Here is a 22,303-nt window from a genome sequence, read left to right as displayed (position 1 = left end):
TTTTCAAGATTTGTTATTCTAAGGTTGTACGGAGTTTGAATTTCATAAGCCTTTGTGTAGTCTCCTACAACCCCATATATTTTGTGTATTGCTGTTTTCTGAGCTTCCTTGATATGTTCTGTGTGTCTGAGATCGATTGGAAGAAATTCTAAATTCTTGTTTATTATTTTTTCTTCTTCAAATTTTCATGTTTTTTTTTTTTTTTCTTTAAAGCCATCACAAAAAGCCAGGAAATACAACCAAAGGAAAACAAATATCTAACTGAAGTCTAAGAATCCAGGGCTACGGATGAGACATGGCACTGAAAAGGCTAGGTGTATACAGGGAGCAGGAGGTAGTCCGCATGGGCATGGCCGCAGTCATGGGAGACACAGGGAGGTGAGGCAGCAGCTGGGCGGTTATGTTAACCGCTGCACAATGACAGACGACAGCATTGAAAAGATTGGCTTCCTTCAGGGTTTGGTTCTTATCAGCCAGCTCTTTGTTAGGGAAGGTAATCATAAGGACAATATTGGTGGCAGCCATAGCTGAAGAGCTGGATGTCGTGATCCCATGGCTGTAGTTGAAGTTCTGCACCAGCCTCCCACCATCTGGAAGCCACATTTGGATGTCCGTGGTAGGTTCTGCCTCACTGATTAAGATGGACGGGCTAGCTTTTGCTTCATTTTCTGCTTGCTGGCCTGGAGAACTGGTTTTCAATACTTGGGTGCTGTGCTGCCCAGTTTCTGGCTCTCACCAGTGAAAGCTTTGAAAACTCCCCTGAAGTCCTCGTCCTGATCACCTGCCCACGGTGAGCTAACCTCAGAAGCTCTGCAGGAACCACCCTTCTATGGATAGACTCCAGAAACGTGGCACTGGATGAGTCTTGATGGTTTCTAAGGTCTTCCTGTTATCCAGAGCTTTAGCACTACATGAACATCCTGGCCTGGATGCCGCCTCCTTTCTCGGGCCACATAGGCAGACTCTTCCTCTGGTGCTGCTCCAAGGCTGTAGCCCCCTCCTGCAAACGCTCTCGCTCTCGGTTTAGGTTTACCTGGTCTCTCCAGGATTCTTGGTCACTCGTTCCACAGCTATGGTCCCATGTTCTTTGGCATCCTTAAACAGTTCATCCACAGCTCGTTGACACTTTCCTTCCTAGGAGGGCCAACAAGCTGTTGTCCACTTCTCTCTGAGCTTCCACAATAAAACCTCTGTCCCTCCACTTCCTCCTTCTCTTAATCTTGGTCATGAATCCCTGAAGGATGTCACTGTATTATCACTAGGAGCTGAGCTTCTGGACACTGAACTTGGGTTGTTTGTGAAATGGTCACAATGTCTTCATCCCCTCCATCCTCATAAACACTCGCAAGTGCAGTCTGCAGGTCTCAGCCAGCTGACTGCAGGAAAAAACCAGCCCAGTCTTCCTGAGCAACCCCCGTCACTGTCATGAGCCCCCTCAAAGTGTGCTGCCACTCTGCTGCCAGCTTCGCCCCGTGCACTTCCCAAACCCCGAAGCACTCCGGCGGAACTCTCTTGTTCCTTATTGTTCTCTCCCTTTCTCCTTCTGTAACTTCTTTTTGCAAACCACTTGAAGCAATTGCATGTTTCTTGTGGTGTATTATTTCTGTCATTTTCAGAATTTCTTTGCTTTAACTTTAGAAATTTCCATTCGGAATTTGGAGGAATAGTATAATTTATTTATTCAATATTTGGTAGCATTGAATTCTAAAATTCCAAAATAATCTCAAGTTCATAGATTGTCCTCAGTCAAATCTAGTGCACCAATAAACAAGTGCCTTGTGCACTTAATTTTTGTTATGATAACAGTGTAGGATGTTCCAGAAAGGAGTTGTTTAGAGATTTAAGCAGGAGGATTTAAAAATTAAATTATATTATTATGTCTAGTACTTGCCCCATGTTAGCCCTATGTAGCTGAAGTGGGGAGAATCACAGATAAATAAATTTGATCATGAGTTAATAAATGAATTAGGGTGACAAATCTATGAAATTTATTAAATTCGATGATTTTTTAAAAACTAGTTTTGAAATTTTCATGATAAAACAGTTGAAAAGAGGCTCAGTGGGAGGGGGAAACACATTTAGATTTTGAGGTGATTCATGATCCCTCTGAAAGCTTTAACAAGTGACAAAAGTGACCTCCTGTTTAATGTCCTGCTTAGGAGCTATGCCTTCTGCAAGGGCTTGCCGGAGTTAGCTCAGTGCATTCCATTTCTCTGAAATTAGCTGTCCGTGGCTGCTGCATAGCCCAGGGCCAGTCCCTGGTGTGCTGTTAATCAACTGCTAAACTGCCACAAAGTCTAGAGGTCACTGATCCCGCCTTACTCTCACAATGCTATTGATTGCTGCTGCTGCTCCATGCTCAAATGACCTATCTAAATGCCCTGTGGCCTGTGCTTCCTGTCCCTCAAGATGTGTTGGCCTGCACCTCTACTACCTTTGTTGCAAGGACTAGAATATGGTGCCTGATAAGACACCAGAGCCACAGCAAGGTTCAAGGTTGGCACTCCTTACAAAGGGCTTCCTTGCCCCTCTCTACACAGTGCTTAGACTGATGGCTGGAATTCTTCAGAGCAATTGTTTTGGAGGCTGTCGTTCTGAAACCTCAGAGATGACCTTTCTACAGGCTGCATTATTTATGTCAGTCCTAAAGCTTCTCAAGGGAAGTGTGTTCTGGCCCCTGATAAAGATGACTGCCTCCTAACTGTCCTCATAACATTTCCCTTCACTCCTCTCCAGTGAGATAATTTGCTGAAGTTTGCTTTTTATTTAAGTAGCTTGAGAAAATTTCATGTTTGAGGGACCAGAAAAAAAAAAATCTCTTTGGGACTTACTGTATCTATGTTAAATAGGTTGAAAAATATGCCCTATAGACAGAGAGTATAATTTTCAAAGACAAGTTTCTAAAGACTTGGGGGCAATGAATTATAGTATTTACCAAGATAAAGTTAGACAGATTGCATCAAGGAACTAGCACTTGTGGGGAAAGTAGGTGAGAGCCTGACCATGGCAAGGCTGTTGTAGGTTCACACATCAGTTCTTACACCGTTTGTGGATTTTATATTTAACTTGCATTTACTTAATGAATGCTAAGCTGCATGCACATAGAAGGTGTAGTGTGGTGTTCTGGTCCATGTGAACTTTAGACAGAGGTTAAATAGAGCTCGCAAATGCATCTCTCACCTCACATGTCATTTTATGTTGGTAAGGCCATGTGATATCACTCTAAAGCGGCTTCCTACTAGACTTAACATTCCTTGTACAGCTGTATCCATGAGTAGTACAGTTGGTCTTCTGTGCAACTGGGGCTTCATATCCATGGCCAGTGCCTCCTCACTGGCACTTCTGAGCCTTCTGCTGCACATGGACACTGAAGCCTTGCTAGGGACTATGTGAAAGGCTTGGTGAAGTATCAGAGGCAGTGGAGTCTCTAAGAATTTGGAGCACGCTAAGAAACTTAGGGACTAAGGATGCACCACAGAATGGATTGTGGAACTTCAGATCTTGCCCTCTTTGTTCCTGCCTCATGAGTAGCTTTGGTCTACCACAAGCTTTTCTCTTCACATATGCATGTGCCCTCCTTGCCAAAGAATTGGGGCAGAATTGGGTCTCTGAGTTCTAGGTCAATCTGATCTACAAAGCCAGTTCAGACACACACTGATATTCTTCTCTGTCTCTATCTCTGTCTCTGTCTCTCTGTCTCTATCACTCTCTCATACCTCATACACACACATACACACACACACACACACACACACACACAGAGAGAGAGAGAGAGAGAGAGAGAGAGAGAGAGAGAGAGAGAGAGAGAGAAGTAAACTTATTCTCAAATATATAAGTTTCTCGGAAATTCTTGGTTAAATCTTTCTTTTTTTGTGAAATCATAAGATCTTTGAGATCTTTGTCACCTGGGTGCTAGAGCTGAGTCTGATGTGATTCACCATGTGGCCCAGGCTGTGTATTATAGCTCAGGCTGTGCACTGTAGTTCTCTGCAGGAGCCCCAGCTCAGATCAGACATAGACTCATACCCACCACAAAGTGGCACTAACAGCAATGATGTCAATTAGAAAACAAAACATAACTTGTTTCATATAAATGAGAAGGTACACAAACAGCCATCTCCTCCTGTCCATGTTCCCCCATGAGCATAGCCACTTGTGCTCTCCCCCCAGCCTTGTGTGGGCTAAATTGGGCCTTGTTTTGCCATAGTCACCTAGCCCACCTAGGGTGGAGTCTTCTGACCTAGGTGAAGTCTATTGTCCTGCCACATCTGTAGCTTCCTGCAAGAAGCCACTACCAGCTTAGCAGCTGAGCTTGTTCGCTGATGAGATCCTGGAAAAGTGGGGGATGGGTTTCCCCCTTTAAATTCAGACTTAATTAAACATTGGGCCTTGATCAGAAACTTTGTCTTGTTCTCATTCCTCTTTCATCCATCCTTTCCTTCCACCTCCAACTCTTCTTCCAGGTACCCAGTTCTCTTTGGCTGCTGGCAGCTACAGGTGGTACCCAAAGTGGGGCCTGGATGTGGAGAGATCATTTGAGGGACACTGTCTTGGTGGAGCTCCACAGAAAGTGGAAGAAGATGGTATCCTCCACGGTAAGCAACATAGAGCATTGATGCTAGCGCTAGCCTTAAATTTCATGTTTTTGAAACTGTTGTTGTAGGTGCAAAGGGATATGGGATAAGTTGGGACAGCATGGACCCAACACCTATCCCACTTATTGGTTGACAATGGAAAATGGGACTAAAGAATTCTAAACAGGCATTTGTCTATAGCCTTCAAGAGCTCCTTCAGGTGAGAGGGGTAGGGTTTGAAGAACAATTATTAGAAAATTTTTCAGATTAGATAGATTCTTGCTGCCCATGGTTTCAAGAAGAAAGAACTTTAGATAAGAGAACCTGGGAAAAAAATCGAGAAGCTCTGAGAACCACTCAGACAGATAATATCACCCTCTGCCTCTGGGTGCTTATAAGAGATGCTATTGATGAAGAGACCTCATAGGCATCAGATAGTGCCCAGAGAGAGTTTGAAGAACTTCAGGAAGAACACCTGCCAGAGAGGGCTTTCTCAGAAAAGGGTCCTCTAAACCCTAAATTAGAAAGGTATAGAGATGCTAAAGATGAGCTAACATCAGAGAAGGAAGTTCATTCAGAAAAAGAAGCTGCCATATATTACAATGAGGATTGGCCTCCTTGAGCATCTGCTCCACCTATGGCCTCTACTACAGGAGATGCTGTCCAGATGGATATGCAAGTAGATAAATTAGAGTTTGAAATTAAGCTGCAGAAATTGACTAATGAGCTACAGGAGCTAAAAAAGGTGTCAATTACGGAGAAGAGCAGCAATTCTGAGATATAGCATTCACCATTAGAAAGAGCTGTGTGTCAGGCTTGCAGGAAAGGGCAGGATACATCTGACATGTGAGCTTTCCCAATAGTTGAGGTAATTGTTCATCAGCAGAACAATAGAGTCAGACAATATCAGACTTTGGAGTTCAAGGTGATAAAAGTGTTAAAAACAGCTGTGGCACAGTGTGGCCCTACAGCTCCTTTTACACAAGCATTATTGGATACTGTGATGGAGTCAAATTTAACCCCCCAAGATTGGAAGACTGTATGTAAGGTTACTTTGTCAGGAGGAGATTTCTTACTTTGGCGTTCTGAATGGCAAGAAGCCAATAAGAGAACTGTCATGATGAATGCTCAGACAGGTAACTCAAATTGGGATGCTGATATGCTTTTAGGAGAAGGTCAATATGAAGACAATGCTAATCAGATTGGGTTTCCTGTTGGAGTGTATGCACAGGTTGCAATGGTTGCCTGACATGCTTGGAATCAATGACTGACTAAAGGAGATCTCAGTGGAAATTTAGCTAGTATTAGTCAGGCTCCTGATGAACTTTTTTCAGGATTTTGTGGATAAACTACTAAAAGTAGCTAGTAGAATTTTGGGATATTCTCAAGCAGGAAATCCTTTTGTTACACAATTGGCTTATGAAAATGCTAATGCAGCATGTCATGCCACTATTCAACCATACAAAGCACACAGACTTAGCTAGGTATATTTGTCTTTGTGCAGAGATTGAGCCTTCATACAACTAGGGCTTGGCCATGGCCACTGCTTTGCAAGGAACCACTGTGAAAGCAATGCTTTCACAGAAACGAGGGAATAAAGTATGCTTTAAATGTGGGGGTTTGGGTCATTTTAAAAATGATTGTCCTAGGAACAGAGGCACCACAGCAGGCAATCAGGCTATGACCCAGGAGTTTGTCCTCAATGCAGGGAGGATAACCACTTGGCCATGAAATGTAAATCTAAGACAGATATTCAGAGCCATCCCATGTGTGGAAATGAGCAGAGGGGCTGGCCTCAGACCCCTAGACACCCACAGCAAGCAGCTTATGGGGCTATGAAGCTGCTGCCAGGTTAGGGAAATCTGTTTTTGAACTTATCAGGGCAACCCCAGGAAGTGCAGGATTGGACCTCTTTTCCACACCCACAAGGTATTAACCCCAGAAATGGGAGTTCAAACCCTGCTTACAAGAGTTTTTGAACCTTTACCTGCAGAAACTTGGGGATTTCTTCTAGGATGAAGCAGTTCTATTGTAAAAGGACTGCATATTTATCTAGGTGTTATAGATAATGACTATGAGGGAGAAATTAAATTATGGCTGTTTCCCCTCATGGTATTATAACTATATCTGCTAACCATAGAATTGCTCAATTTATCTTAGTTCCCATGCATCTACTACCTTCCAGATTTGTTAAGAATGAGAGAGGACAGAGTATCTTTGGTTCCTCTGATGTGTACTTGGTTCAGTCTATGACTAGTAAGAGATCTAACCTTAAATCAATAATTGAAGGAAAAGGCTTTGAAGGATTAATAGATACTGGGGCTGATGTAACAATTATTAGAGGACAAGATTGGCCTTCAACTTGGCTTTTATCTGTTATGCTCACTTACTTCCAAAGGATTGGTTATGCCAATAACTCAAAACAAAGCTCTAAACTTCTAACCTGGAGAGATGAGGAGGGCAATTCAGGACAAACGTCAACCTTATGTTATGCCAAATTTGCCTATTACCTTCTGGGGAAGATGTCTCAGATGGGTCTTATAATGTGTAGTACTAATGAGGTAGTGACTAAGCAGATGCTAGGACAAGGATTTTTGCTTGGTCAGGGGCTAGAAAAGGAAGGACAAGGCATTTAGACATTTGAAGATCCTAAGCTTCACTCTAACACAAGAGGCTTGGGGCATTTTCCGTAGTTACCACTATCTTGCCTGCATCTCATGCTGATGAAATTCAATGACTTAATCTTAATAGTATTCTAATGTGGGTTGTTCAGTGGTCTTTTCCTAAAGAAAAAATAGAAGCCACCTCTTCACTAGTGCAAGAGCAACTAGAGGCAGGGCATCTAAGAGAATCTCAGTCACTATGGAATATTTCAATATTTGTTATCAAGAAAAAATCTGGTAAATGGAGATTGTTACAAGATCTAAGAAAGGTTAATGAAACCATGGTACCTATGGGAGCTTTACAACCTGGGTTTCATCTCCAGTGGCTATTCCTAAAGGATATTATAAAATAGTGGTATATTTGAAAGTTTGTTTCTTTACTATTCCTTTGCACCCTGAGGATTGTGAAAGATTTGATTTCAGTGTTGCTTCTATTAATTTTAAGGATCCTATGAAAATATATCAATGGACAGTTCTTCCTCAGTGCATGGCTAATAGTCTCACCTTATGCCAAAAGTTTGTGGCACAAGCCATTCAACCTGTAGACAGCAATGGCCAATGATATACATCATTCATTGCACAGATGATGTCTTAATAGCAGGAAAAGAGCCTCAGGACTTGCTTTTATGTTGTAGAGATTTACAACAGGCTTTAGCTGATAAAGGACTGCAAATAGCTCCAGAAAAGGTACAAACTCAGGATCCTTATAATTATTTGGGCTTTAGAATTTCAGATCAAGCCATTTTCCCCAGAAGACAATTATTTTCAGGGACAGTTTAAAAACTTTAAATGATTTTCAGAAGATATTATGTGATATCAATTGGCTTTGTCCCTATTTAAAGCTTACTACAGGAGAATTGAAACCTTTATTTGATATTCTTAAAGGGAGTGCTGATCCTACTTCCCCTAGATCTTTAACCTCAGAAGGATTGCTGGCCTTGCAACAAGTAGTAAGAGCTATTGAAAAACAATTTGTTACTTATATAGATCACTCTTTGACTTTACATTTGTTGATTTTTAATACGACTCATACACCTACAGGATTACTGTGGCAAAGGGCACCTTCTATATGGATACATTCAAGGATATCTCCTAAATGTAATATCTTGTCATATTATGAGGCAGTAGCCCAGATGATTATACTTGGAAGGAAGCAAGTGCTGATTTGTTTTGGCAAAGAACCAGATATCATTATTCAGCCTTTTAATATAGATCAAGATATTTGGCTGAAGCAGCATAGTATGGATTTGTTGCTTGCTCAAATAGGATTTAAAGGAACTATTGATAGTCATTATCCTTAAGATAGGTTGATAAAATTTTTAAATGTACATAAGGTGATATTTCTTAATATGGCATCTTTACAGCCTCTGTATAATGCTCTTTTTATTTTTACTGATGACAGAACTGACAGCAGTACTGATTTTAATTTTATTTAATTTTAATGATGTTTTGCAATTGTGAAAACAGAGATCCTGCCGGTGTATTAAAATTAAATGTACCAAAGGTTTCCATCAGAGGAACAGACTGGGTCGCAAGTAAACTATCAGTAAAAAGATTAAAAGTATCTTCTACATATTGAAAAACATTCAGTACTGCTGTCAGTTCTGCCAAGGGAGCTGAGATTCCAGGAATCTCTAAGAATACCTGTTGATTAATCATAAGATATTCAACTCATCCTTTAGAGGAATCATCAGTAAAAATAAAAAGAGCGTTATACAGAGGCTGTAAAGATGCCATATTAAGAAATATCACCTTATGTACATTTAAAAATTTTATAAACCTATCTTGAGGATAATGATTATCAATAGTTCCTTTAAATCCTATTTGAGCAAGAATGATTGTTAAGCAATGCCCTAACTGCCTTACATTATCTCCATTTCCTCATTTAGGGGTTAATCCCAGAGGCCTTATGCCCAATCATATTTGGCAAATGGATGTAACTCATTATACAGAATTTGAAAAATTGAAATATATGCATGTTTGTATTGACACTTGTTCAGAATTCCATTTTGCTTCTTTACATATGGGAGAAGCCTCTAAAAATGTAATTGATCATTGTTTACAAGCCTTTAATGCTATGGGATTACCTAAAGTCATTAAGACAGATAATGAGCCAGCCTATACTGGCAAAAACTTTCTATCATTTTGTAAGGAATTTGGTATTGAACATAAAACTGGAATTCCTTATAACCCAATTGGACAAGGAATTGTTGAACGTGCATATCATTCTCTGAAAAATTGGCTTTCAAAAACTTTAAAAAAGGGGAGGGGGACGTATACCCCCTCTAAGGTCACCAAAAGCACATCTTGCTTTTGTCTTATTTATTTTAATTTTTTTACAAACTGATGCTAAAGGTCAGTCTGCAGTGGGTCACCATTGGCATCCAGTCACTTCCAGCTCATATGCCATGGTTAAACTGTGGGACCCCCCTAACTAATACATGGAATGGTCCAGGTCCAGTTTTAATATGGTTGAGAGGTTCTGTTTGTGGTTTTGTTTTGTTTTGTTTTGTTTTTCACAAAAGGAAGATGAAGCCTGATGGCTGCCTGAACGATTGGTTTGTCAGGTGAACACAGATCCTGAGTCTGAGCCTTTTAGTAAGTATGATTCCAATTATGGAGATGGCTAAAAAGCTTTATCAGCCAGCTGAGTTAATTTGGAGCATAGCCTTCTCTATTACCTGAGAAGTAACAGTTTTTTTCTGTTGATTCTCAAAGCCACCTCCCCACAGTGGGAGGCCAGGTCTTGTGTCTGATTGTTGCTTATTTACAACTGAATTGAGTACCTATTTTCCTGATGAGATCCTGGCAAAGTGGGGGATGGGTTTCCCATTTAAATTCAGATTTAAGAATTAAACATTGGGCCTTGATCAGAAACTTTGTCTTGGTCTCATTTCTCTCTCATCCATCCTTTCCATCCATCCCCAGCTCTCCTTCCAGATACCCAGTTCTCCGCGCCCACTGGCAGCTAAGAAACTTCTAGAGAAATTCAAGTTTGCTACTATTTTGTTTACTATATATGTACATCTTTAACATATATGCATGAATTTACATTCCATACCCATAAAATATACAACACACACACACATACATAAAGAATAAACTCTGGCACATATGAACATATATCCACACACATGCACAAAAACACAGATACACACATATACCTGTACAAACACAAATATCTATCTCTCTGCAAAAACATATAGCAGTATACACTTATCATATACATAAATAGACAAACATATGTGAATAAATGTGTAGAGAAACAAATATATGCAAATATATACACACAATGAAACTCATATAAACACATGTAGACAGAAATGTACATGCACAGACACACATACACACACACACACACACACACACACACACACACACACACACACACACAGCCCTATGCCTGCTAGCTACCACATAACAGTAACAAGGAAGTTTCATCTTTTCTGGCAGCAGGAAGCTGGTAGTGTTCATCACCATCCTCTCAAGAGAGGAATATCCCTATGGGACAGAGACCAGGCACTAGAGCTGCTTCCTGAAGATGTGGACCAGCAATTGCTATATAAGGCAAATCACTCAGAAGTCCACACAGATACCTAGTTCTTTTCTGTAGATAATGCCTGGTTAATTTATGTTCCTTCCATGTTTTCAACAGAAACATTATCAGGGTCTGTTAAGTATATTATAGCACTGACTCTCTCCTTTAGTGGAACTAAAGTAAATGGTGTGCAATGTGCCCATCCTGCTGCCTGGAGAGGCAGTTCTTTTCTGCAGGGAACATTAGAAGTGGGTCACCTTGCCCCTGAACAATTGGAAGGAAGTTTCTTTTTGCTGCCAGCTGCCTGCTCTCTCTCTGCCCATCCTGATTTCCTCTCCGGATCCTCAGGCTCTATCCTGTGTCCGATTCCCCAGGGCCTCATTGCTGTCAGTTAATAATACCTTTCAATGCAGTTATTCTCAGACTTTTTGCGTTTTAATAGGACCCCCAGGGATTAAAATTCCCCAGAACCAAAAGAATGAATCTCTAATGGTGAAATTCTAGGTACCAGTGACAGGTATTGTGGGGGATTTTTATGAGGAGGGTTCTCTCAGAATAAAAACACCCGGACAGCCTTCAGCCTGTTGCCTTTTTATGGGAGGCTCATCCTCAACTCAGGAATGTGACTTAATCATCATTGAAATATGAAAAACCTTAAACTCGGCCAATTCCAGTTTCATGTCTTTATCAGTTTTACAGTCAGTCTCTATGTGGAAATATTGGTGGTGTTTCCTAGCTGGGAAAAAGTTGTCCTGTGTTCTGAATGCCTGCTGTAACATAGACTGTGTGGGGTTGGAAATAGTTGATATTTGGAGGTCAGGTCTTAGCCTGTTCTGAGGGGGCACAGGAGAATACCTGGATAAGGATGATACACTGAGCTGTTATTTCCAGACACTTTTTGTGCATGGACAAAAATACAAGGAGGAGTGAGAAGGCAGCCTATTCTTCCCACCATTGTTCACCTTGAAGGGTGTCAGATTCCTGCTCCATATCTAGAACTCTCTATCGCACTTTTTTTTTCTCCCCTTGCTAAGTAAACAGCAGAGCTTCATCCATTATTCAGCTATCAGAAGCTTGTCAGGATTTTCTGGCCATGGAACTTGGGAGTTCTTACATTTCTTTAAAACTGTGGGAAAAAAATGTATTTGCCAAAAGCCTGGAAAGGGAAATGAAGAAAGATACCAACTCCTACAATATAATTAATCCTGTGTGCCTCTCACCCTAGAGGACTAGCTTGAGTCTTTCTTTAGTAATGGGAATTTAATTTTACTTCTAGTTTTCTTGTCATTATTCACACTTAAGTACCTGTTGCAAGTTTTGTGAAAGAGAAAAATATTTGTAAACAGGTTTGAGGCACACAGGAAGGAAGGGCTATGAACTGTGCCCATGAGAAAAGCCCCAGAGCTGCTATGCCTGGTTCTCCTGTAAAGCCTGCATGCACTGTCGTCCCCATACAATGAGTGGTACAGTCTCAGTTTTGTGTAGCTCTTGGAAGACTTTGTGCAATATTCCTGTGTTTCATACTACAGTTAAAAGTCATTCTTTGGAAATACTTCTCTGGCTTAAAAGTTATAGGTGTGAGAATGTTGAAAGGCACGTAAAAATCTTACACATACAAATATATGTACCTGATTGTCTTTATCGTCTGTGTCAAGGATGGTTGACTTTTGTCATTGAAAGTACCAAACAAATGAGGAAATAGAGAGGTGAGTTGATAATGGTATAATCCCTAAACACAGCCTACGCATCACTTCTGCCTACTGACAACTGCATCTACAACCCTCCAATATGTCAGCCACTGATTGGGATTCTGGTTTCTCCTGCCACAATGTATAGTTGTAATGGGTTCTAGATAGAAACGAAAGGGCTGGCTCTAGTTCAGCAGCTACATTTACTGTGACATTTGAAGCTGTGTCCCTCAAGGCATGAAATATGTGGTACTTCATTTTGTAAAAGTTTTTGTTTTTAACTATAGCAGCTTAGAATTTTTATCAAAATGATCACTTAAATTATAATCATCCCCTACCCTAAGCAGAAAATTGTTTCATGTTCTGGCCCTGACATGAATGACAGGCCTCACAGAGAAAGCTGTTTGATAAGGAAACAGAGGAATGGAAGCCCATGGGCACTGGCTTGGCCTCAAGGCACCTGGGAGAGCTGGGTCTCCTGTGAAGGCTGCATGGACCCAAGGACTATGAAGCTCTGGCCCTGTTGGCAAGAACAGTCATTGTTGCTGATTGTCAGTCTCTGGGCTTTTTGAAAGTGAGGTAACAAGAGAAACCTGTCTAAAATATAATAAAATAGTAACTGAATCAGTGTCATATAAGCTCACAGGTGTTGTTTGTTTAGTTATATCAGTGACCTCAGGTCAGAGTGTTGTCATGGTTGATGCATGGCCTCAGTCAGGGTGTATGACAAGACACAGCCCAATAGCAAGGTCTCAGTGTCCTGCACAGAGAGTGACTTACATGATGCCCTTGCCAGGGTTAGAGCCCTTGGACTTCCCTTGGATTCGTGACATACCTGTTCTTGACTCTAAAACTGTCTACCAGAAAGAAACCAGCTACAGGATCAAACAACCACTGACTCAGACACATGAGAGGAATCAGATCTTATATGAAGGTCTGGGCTGAGTTCTGAAGACTTGATTTGATGTGATGGGTAGGATGTGATATACTGGAATGTGGAGCTCCAAGATGACAAAATATGCTAGTCCAATGTACAGGTCAGATTTGGGAGTTCTGAGTAACTGTGTTAGATGGCTACCACTTCATGGTACTTTGGGGGGAAGGCTTAGGTAGGAAATACCTGCTCAAGGGAGAACATTACTGGAGGATCTGAGAGTTCATAGACTCACCTCACTTCCAGTTTAGTCTTTTTGCTTGAGGTTGAAGATGTGATTGTTTAGTCTCTCTCTCTCTCTCTCTCTCTCTCTCTCTCTCTCTCTCTCTCTNTCTCTCTCTCTCTCTCTCTCTCTCTCTCTCTCTCTCTCTCTCTCTCTCTGGAACTGTGAACTGAAATAAACTCTTTCTTCCATAAGTTGCTTTTGGCTGCTGTGTTTTGTCACTAATAAAGTTGGGTAGTCAGCAGATAAAGGGTGCCAATTCTCACTGTACTCAAACTCTAGTCAGTCATAGCGATGTTCCAGGACCAGCATCTAAGAGGCCCCTTGCTCTGGCAGAGCCACTGACTCTGTGTGGATTCTACTTCTGGTCTGCAGAGAGATTTGATACTCTTCATGCCTTTGGTATTTTGCCTACTTTATCTGACTTTGATTTGTTTGTTGACTAGAGAAAGTACTTCCACTGTTTGTCAACTTAACACAAGCAAGCCTATCTTTGAAGAAGAACTGCAATTGAGAAAATGACTCCTCAGATTGTCTGTAGGAAAGTCTTTTCTTTTTTGATTAATGATTGATGTGGGAGAGCCAGACTCACGTGCATTCATCTAACCCTGGGTGGAGTTACAAAAGAAAGCAAGCAGACTAAACCACAGAGAGCTAGTCAGTAAGCAGTATTTTGGGATGGCCTCTGCTTCAGTTCCTACCTCCAGGTTTCTAACTTGGGTATCCGCTCCAGCTTCCTTCATGATGGATGTGACTTGGCAGTATAAGAAAAAATAAATTATTTCTCCCCCCAAGTTGCTTTTGGTCATGGTGTTTTATCACAGCAACAGAAACACAACTAAGACCACCTAGGTTAATATACACCATGGAGGGATAACAATAGGTTTGTATGTGTAAAATGCTTTCTATTTGTCTAACTCAGATGTTCTTTGCCAATCTACTAGCTATCTCATGGTCCACATAAGGTGATTTTGAGTGCTTTTAAAGTTGGTGTAAATTACAAGAGCTTGCTGATACCACTTGTGTGTTGCTGCTAGGAATGTTGGGATTCTGTCACACAAAGATGAGGTGGATGTGTCTTTTAGACACACTTCCTGCAGCACTATCACCATCCTGGGTGTCCTTACTTTTCACATGTTCATATTTCTTTGCTTCTTTCAGTCTTTGCTCTCTCTCTCTCTCTCTCTCTCTCTCTCTCTCTCTCTCTCTCTCTCTGTGTGTGTGTGTGTGTGTGTGACAATGTCATGTTTAATTTATGCTTGCTATGGAATCTCTATGTAGCTAGAGATGACCTTGGACTTCTGACACTACTAACTCCATTTACTGAGTTTTCAGAGAGTAGGCATACAACACTACAGTTAATTTATGGCATGATGGAGATCAAAGTTGAGGCTTTATGCATACTAGGCAAACACTTATTGAGCCTTAGTCTAGCTCTTCACTCATTATTTATAAATATCCTTCCAATATTCTTCCTCTTTGCTAATATTGCTACAATTAGCTGTCTGGTGTCATTGGAACCCTGGTGTTTAGGAGCACCTCCAGACCATATCATACTGGACAAGATCATACTGGGAAGGTCTCTGAGGCAGCTGGGTCTGATTTCCTGATGATACAAGGGCTTAGAAAGACATCCCAGACCTTCCTCTATACTTCCTTTCCTATCTAAGGCCAAGTGACTTTCTGAGTTGCTGGTGGAAGTCAGGGCAACCAAAGGGAAGGGAACAGGAGCTTCCCGGGCTTCCTTTTAGATTGTCATGCTTATTGGCATCATCTCCTTTTGGGAGATGTCTATAATAGATGATATCTTCCTCTTTCTATCCAATACATGATTTCCTGTACAAATATTCCCTCAATGGAATATATGAGGTAAGAAATCCTTCTGAACTCAAGAATTTCAAAGCAAACACAACTGATTCATATTTTGAGCAGGACAATGAGGAGGCAGGTATGCTGCTGTATGATTAACCTGAGTTATGGACCCAGACTATCTTTACCTGCTTATAGACCCTGAGAGGATGAAGAAAATTTAGGGAGGCCTTTTGGAGAAATTTGGCATTATAGTGTATAGTCTTATTATAATATCATGAGCCTTTACCAGATTTCATGGACTAAGAAACACTGAGTCAAATGGCAATGCCTACTTACACAGTCCCCTTACATGTCATTGCCTGAGGTCACCAGAGGGGCCTCACAAAGAAGCAAGGACACCTGCTGTCGTCGCATTATGAAATATTGAGACTATTTTGCTTAGTGAGGCAGAGTTACACAACAAGACTCTCTCTCTCTCTCTCTCTCTCTCTCTCTCTCTCTCTCTCTCTCTCTCTCTCTCTCTGTGTGTGTGTGTGTGTGTGTGTGTGTGTGTGGTGTGGTGTAAGAGAGAGAGAGAGAGAGAGAGAGAGAGAGAGAGCAACAGAGTAACAGAGCAACAGAGAAATAGAGCCAGAGACATTGTGTGAGTATATACGTGTGGTAGGTGTGTGTGTGTGTGTGTGTGTGTGTGTGTGTGTGTGTGTATCTGTCTGCACCCTGGTGTCTCTCTAATGGGTTTCAAGGTTTAGACAGGTTTAGAAGAACTACATTTGGAAATATTTGGTGAGTGACAAAACATCCAGTTTTCTTTAAATGAAATCTGAACAGTTTAGTAGCAAAATTATGAATATTCAAATTCAAAGAATCATGTCAGTACTTGCTTATGGGTCTTTGTGGTCTGGTTACAGTGTTGTCTAGTCCACAGCTCTCTTGGCTGTGAAGTATGACTCCATGTGGAGCAGGGTAGCTGAATATGGAAGCTGTAAAAATTTGACAACAGTAAAGGGCTTTGACAAAAAATTTGACAAGCAGTAAAGAGCATCACAATGGCCCAAAATTAACACAAAATCAAGTGTGTAAGGAATCCAGGGTGTCTTGGACAAGACTCACCTATGCTTTCCTTTTTGACTTCACTTTAGCCTTGGTTCTGAACTCACAACATGAACATCATGCACTGTACACATTCACTTCACACAGTGCTTGTGATTGGGGACACTATTATAAGTTGCAGTCTTTTCATTGGCTATACATTTTTTTTACCGTTATAGAAATATTATAGTTTTATTATATAAACAAAGACATTTTATTTTTCAACAACTTCAACAGGTAAGTATCAACTTAATATATCTTCAGGCTTTAGTTTGTTAGTGTCTTAGTTAGGGATTTACTGCTGTGAACAGACACCATGACAGACCTTATACAGGGCAATATTTAATAGAGGCTGGCTTACAAATTCAGAGGTTTAGTTCATTATCATGTAGGTGTGAGCACAGCCGTGTCCAGGCAGGTATGGCACAGGAGTTGCTGCGAGCTCTGCATCTTGATCTGAAGGCAAACAGGAGAATATTGGATTCCAGGCAGCTGGGAGGAAGGTCACTTAAAGCATACCCTGACAGTGACACATTTCCTCCAACAAGGACAAATCCTAATAGTGCCACTCCCTGGGCAAAGCATATTAAAACCATCATAGGATGATTTATTTTAAATTATGTTTTAGTTATTAAAATCCTTCAATGAGGCTTGGCTTGGCTTTAGATTGGAATTTCTAACAATTACTGAAGCAGTCCTAAATATACATCTATTCTTAGTACATATGTATTTAAATGAAGTTTTGAGCATTGATTATTATAAAATCAAAATATTGCTCAATCCTGAGAAAGGTTGAAAATTCTTTGTGTACTTCAGTACCAAATAAAGTTCCAAGATTTAGTTCTTAAAAATCAGGAAAGCATATATACAGATCCACTCCTTTCCAATATTGTATCCAAATAAACATCACAGTGCCGGGTGCAAAAAAAAAAAAAAAAAAAAAAAAAAAAAAAAAAGAAAAAGAAGGAGAAAGAGAAAGTGAGAAGAAGAAAGCCTCCTGGGAGCTTTGNTATTGTATCCAAATAAACATCACAGTGCCGGGTGAAAAAAAAAAAAAAAAAAAAAAAAAAAAAAAAGGAGACATGAAGTACAAAGATAAAGTGAGAAGAAGAAAGCCTCCTGGGAGCTTTGTGAGTCTGGGAGACAGACACCGAGGTGGACACAACCAACAAATGCCTGTGATGATGAGGGTAGCTTTCTCATGATTTGGACAAAGTCAGGACATCAAGGTACCATGATTTCTACTCATGGCTTTGGTTTGCACCTGAGTTCCTGGTGACATATCTGCTTTCATCCTTCATTAACTATGGAGAAATGCCACGTGCTGTGCCTCTTGTCAATAACTCCTTGCCTGGGGTCAGATCTTCTTCTCACCTTTTGTTTTATTTTGTTTTGTTTTTTCTTTTTTTAAAATATTTTTTAATTAGATATTTTCTTCATTTACAGTTCAAATGCTATCCCCAAAGTTCCCTGTGCCCTTCCCCTACCCTGTTCTCCAACCCACCCATACCTGCTTCCTGACCTTGGCATTCCTCTGTACTGGGGCATATGATTTTCGCAAGACCAAGGGCCTCTCTTCCTACTGATGGCTGACTAGGCCATCCTCTGCTACTAGAGACACAGCTCTGGGGGGTACTGGCTAGTTCATATTGTTGTTCCTCCTATAGGGTTGCAGACCCCTTTAGCTCCTTGGGTACTTTCTCTAGAATCTTTCATTAGGGACCCTGTGTTCCATCTAATAGATGACTGTGAGCATCCACTTCTGTATTTGCCAGGCACTGGCATAGCCTCACAAGAGACAGCTATATGAGGGTCCTGTCAGCAAAATCTTTCTGGCATATGAATAGTGTCTGGGTTTGGTGGTTGTATATAGGATGGATCCCTGGGTGGGTCAGTCTCTGGATGGTCCTTCCTTCCATCTTAGCTCCAAACTTTGTCTCTGTAACTCCTTCCATGATTATTTTGTTTCCCATTCTAAAAAGGAGCAAAGTATCCACACTTTGGTCTTCCTTCTTCTTGACTTTCATGTGTTTTGCAAATTGTATATTGGATATTCTAAGTTTCTTTTTTTGTTTTTCATTTCATGGCTTGTACAACTTTTCTTTGTATACCCACTTAGTCAGGGAATGATTTTGGCTATGAGTCTCAGAGAACATTTCCAGGGAATTGAGGACATCAGTAAAGTGCATGCCTTGTAAGCAAGAGGACCTGAATTTGTAATCTCAGCACTGAGGAGGTATAGCAAGGTTATCCCTGGGGCCTGCTAGCCATCCAGTCTAACAAATCGAGAGTACTAGCTCCAGTAAAAGATTTTGTCTAAAGACAAAACAAAACAAGGTAGATGGAACCTGAGGGTTAATCTCTAGCATCCATAAACACTTACCCACATATAATATGCACTTGCATACACATAGACACTCAGACATATGTCACATGCACACATGTGCAAATTTCCTTTTTCCCCCAAAAGGGCACATGTGGTATGTGGTATGTTTATGTGTCAGGTGGGGGTGTGTGTTGAGATTTAGTCTATTCTAGTCTAGTGTGTGACAATGGAGAGGGAAATCTAATTGGAGAGACAGATGAGGGATCAGGGTGGAAGGGAAAACTAAGACCAGGGATGTTTGAAAAGGCCGTCTGGAAACCTACTACTTTATTAAAGAGTTAAATTGGAATTATCCTATCTAGAGATAATGCTTCTCCCAGAAACAAGGTTGCCAGATAAAAGAGCCAGTGTAAACGAGGGATATGTCCTTTTAAGTTGTTGGTCAGGAGAGTCCAAGAGATCCCCTCCAACAATACATGTTATTGCCATTGCTTTCGGTAGCCCATCAGAAACTGATGATATGAACCTATTGCTGAAGATACCATATACTTTGGTCACAGAAAATGGAGAAATCAGATTAGTATTGACTAAAAAACTTCCTTTCTACATTCAAACTACTAAAAGGTGCCACATAGGCTGCTGGGAATAGGGGACAGAGGCAGGTCATCAACAGTCTTTACCCAGCTGTTGAGTGCTGTAATAATGAATGATGTGTCACTAGTCGATAGTCATGGTATGAATGCTATGGGGATGACTAGCTGCTTTTGGATTACATTGTATCTGTACTCTGCAAGAGGAAACACATGCCTGATAGTGTAAATCTAGCCAAGAACCTAGGATTTGGGAGCCAATCAGTCCTGGGAACAAATCTAAAACTGTTATTTTGCTAGACAGAGATAGTGTCAAACTGCCCTATAAATTTTTATTTATATACCCAAGTTAGTGCTGACCTTAGAAGGGAAGGCTTCTTTGTTCAGTAGACAGCAACTAAGTGGAAAATCACAGCTGGTCAAAGTGCAGAGAATGTCAGTAGAATTCTGAGTCAACAGTGATCTCTAGCATCTCACCTTACCGAAATGCTCAGGGATCATTGAGGGATAATGAGGGTAGTGAAATATCCAGAGATCTGGAGTAGATGGAACCAATGTCTTCTGGTCTGTACTCAAGACTGCTATGGCTATTTGCACAAGACCTGCACACTATCAAGCCAATCAACATTCTAACATGGACTCATGAGCCTCCATCTCTAATTAGGGAGCTACTGACAACTCATGGCTTCTGAAGAAAAGAGAGTTTTAAGCATGTGGCTTCTGATATGTTGACCATGTTCCAATGAATGGTCCAATACTTGTGAGTTTATGGGCAGCACAAATTGGACTTAGTGAGTAATAAAAACATAAAATAGGACACCAAGTTTCTCGGGAGTTATGAGGTTGGGTAGATGTGGGAGGAGTTAGGGGAAGGAATGGCAGTAAATATAAACAAAATACATTGTAGCCATGTCTGGTATTGTAAAAGAATTAAGACAAATATAATAATAATTAAACATAGAGTATTTCCTGATGTCTGAGGATACTGGCTATTTGTACTTCTAAAATCCCTGTGCTTAGTTCATTTCTCATATTTTTGATTGGACGGGTTTGGGGGAAGCATAATTTTTTATGTTACTTTTCCAGTTGTTAGAACGGATAGCAACAAGAAAACAACTAACAACAAACACTGGTGATGAAACAGAAGAAAAGAAAAACTTATACATTGGTGGTAGAAACATAAATTAGCTGTAGTCCTATGGCAATCAGGATGAAGGTTCTCACAAAACTAAAATTGAACTGATATATGACCAAACTTTACAATTCTTGCTATGCACCCATTCTTGCATAGCAGAGTTTAATGCAACACAGGAGCCAAGAGCCAGAACCAGGCTAGATGTCCATCAACAGACAGATGGATAAAGAAAATGTGGCACATGTACACAAATGCCCTAATGAAGAATGAAATTGTGTCATTTTCAATAAAGTGGATTAGTTAATGATCATAGTGTTAAATGGAGTACTCCAGATTCAGAAAGACAGGCATCACATGTTTTATCTAGATTTAAATATATGTGTATCTATTATTAAAGATGAATTGAAGACAAGGAGGAAAGCTAGTAGAAGACAGAGGGAAGACAAGAGAGATGGTAATGGAGTGAATATGAGCAAAGTGCATGAAGTACATCTAAAGGCACTAGGACAAAGACGTTGCTTCTTGTGCTACTTTTGAAACCAAAAAATGGATGCATATGATTGCAAATAACTATATCTGAAGGTATAGATCATTCAAGGAGCATGTGAAGGAGCTAAGGGATTACATGAAGAACCCAGGTATGCTTAGTCCCTTCTGCTCTTCTCAAGACTGCCTTTGTCATAGAGCTGTAGCAGTAGAGCTACATCTCCAAAAAAGGAAAGAGAGACTGAAAGAAGGAAAGATAAAGAACACAAAATATGCACACCTTTAGTGTAGGCATTTGCTCAAATGAAGCTCTTTTTGCTTTCAGAGTGAAGGATCTGGTCAAAGGAAGGTTTATTGGAAACAGGAGTGGTGCAGAACAGAGCTTCTACAAGAACCAGATGGCATCTTAGCTTCAGGTGAATTAGATGGTGGGACAAATGACCATGAGATGGGCAGACTCAAAAGAGCCTTGGAGGGTGGGTTGCAAAAGGTAATGCTACCTCCCAGCACTGTCGAAATACCTCCAACCCAGTGCTGAAAATAGTGGTAGTGAACTTTATTCAGGTTCATACTTCTGAAAAATAAACTGTAAAAGTGTTGAAAGATAGTATATAAAACAAAAGGTGAGATGCAATTTTACTCGAATATCAAAATCTAATCATGATTCTTTTGGATAACAAAGAAAAATAAATGCAAGTTAATATATCAGCAACTGCTGTTACAGAATGACTGCTGACATTTGTCTTAACTTCAACTTGATCCCTTCCTGCCCTCCCCTGAGAACCAAAAAGGGGAGTTGGCCACATTCACTTCAACATAATACTTGATATTGTTTAAAATGAAAAAGCCTCTTTTAAAGTTTAAAAATTAAAATTTAAGAATTTCAATTTGTGGTTGCTTGGCTCCATGAAAAACATGCTGGGGTTGGGGGAACTACTGGTCACTGGGAAAGCAAAGAAAGAGAAAGGCACTTGGGTCCTATCATCCTTCCTTGGGCCACACCACAATGAACAACTAGTCTCTACTCCTGATGAGTTAGAAACCTGCTCTTGTTTCCCAATACTGCCTGAGGCCTTGGGGGACGGTGATCCAAAGCACAGCAAAGACCGTGTCAGGTCTGACCTTCACAGCTGCTAAGAGGAGCAGAGTGAGGCAGTGGACTGCACACAGACAGAGGGATCTCTCCTCCTTCTTCTCCAAGCCATAAAAGCGACATATCTTCAAAGCTCATAGATGAAGCCCCAC

General features: G+C 40.7%; 1 pseudogene; it reads right to left on the bottom strand.

The window, feature by feature from the left end:
• Positions 1-282: 282 nt before the first annotated feature.
• On the bottom strand, positions 283-1,610 carry LOC110333433 (annotated as a pseudogene).
• Between the last annotated feature and the right edge of the window lie 20,693 nt (positions 1,611-22,303).

The sequence above is a fragment of the Mus pahari genome, chromosome 15 (assembly GCF_900095145.1).
Source record: "Mus pahari chromosome 15, PAHARI_EIJ_v1.1, whole genome shotgun sequence".
NCBI classification, from domain to species: domain Eukaryota; kingdom Metazoa; phylum Chordata; class Mammalia; order Rodentia; family Muridae; genus Mus; species Mus pahari.
Note: the sequence above shows the minus strand (reverse complement) of the source record. Positions and strands in the feature narration are given on the sequence as shown.